Source organism: Oratosquilla oratoria, chromosome 5, assembly GCF_046742065.1.
Source record: "Oratosquilla oratoria isolate Oo_2021 chromosome 5, ASM4674206v1, whole genome shotgun sequence".
In the NCBI taxonomy this organism is placed as follows: domain Eukaryota; kingdom Metazoa; phylum Arthropoda; class Malacostraca; order Stomatopoda; family Squillidae; genus Oratosquilla; species Oratosquilla oratoria.
In genome coordinates this window covers 80,001,857-80,003,092 of record NC_134781.1, presented here as the reverse complement: position 1 = coordinate 80,003,092, position 1,236 = coordinate 80,001,857, and positions in this window count along the sequence as shown.

Below are 1,236 nucleotides of genomic sequence, written 5' to 3'. Positions count from 1 at the left end.
CTCGCGTTAGCGTAGTTCGGGTTCGAATCCCGCACTCCTCACCTTGAACGAAATACTGGAAATTGGATGTATCTCTTCACTTCAGTGACCTAGTATATTTGTTTTTATTCTGGTTAGCGTCAAGTTGTTTCATTTTCCCTCATCTGTGTAAATAATTGATATTCACACTGTAGAAGAAGAAAAGATATCGCGAAAATAAACATCAGGTTTTCATAAAGAATCGCGAAAATAAACATCAGGTTTTCATAAAGAAGAAAAGAAAAGAAAAAATCTCACGGATTCACTGAAGAAGCTAATCGGATCCCCTAACCACCCTCTATTTGTGATAATTGTTACAATTACAATGATTACAAAATACTATTGAGAATATATAAACATAAAACACACACTACATTTTTCTTTCCCTATTTATGGTAACAATTACGATAATAACACAAGAGGATTGACGATAAATGCACAGAGAACATCCGTGCATTTTCTCACTTCCTCCTCCTCTTTCTCACCTTCTTTCTCTTCATCCTCCTCGTCTTCTCTTCTTCCTCACCTTCCCCCCTCCTCCTCCTCCTCCTCCTCCTCCTCCTCCTCCTCCTCCTCCTCCTCCTCTTCCTCGTCTTCTCTTTCACACTTTCCTCCTCTTCCTCTTTTCTAACCTTTTCCTCATTGTCCTTCCTCGCTTAATAATTTTTGGAAGAACATTACCCTGAGATCACCACTGAACAAAAATGAACATAAACACTGAGACTAGTTGATGGAAATTAGTATTATCATCATTTATATTATTATAATTTTTTTCATTTTTATTTATCTATCATTAGTATTATTTTTTTCGCATCCGACCTAGTTATGGACCAAAAGGTCTCCTGACGGCATGCTCCGCACTTGTAAATCCTTTGTGAATCCGGATGATATTGTTGCCAATGACAATGATCACAGTTGAAAACGGGGCAAGATAACCTATATTTATTCAGCCTGGGAGTCCTACCTTCAATCCTTCTGACTAGTATTTTTTCTTTTCCTTCATTTAAACAAAATTACCTGGAGGCGGTTAGAATGTGTATAGTCGTAAGATACATACGAGGAAAAACTAATTAGATTTTGTTATTCTAGAACTGCAGTGGAGAGCCATAGAGGGCTTGACCCGTCAAGCTCATGTGCGGAGACCATAACATTAAATCTATTTCACATTTGTTACAATCTCGGCTTCAAACTGCCAATAAAAATTCCTCGACATCGTTG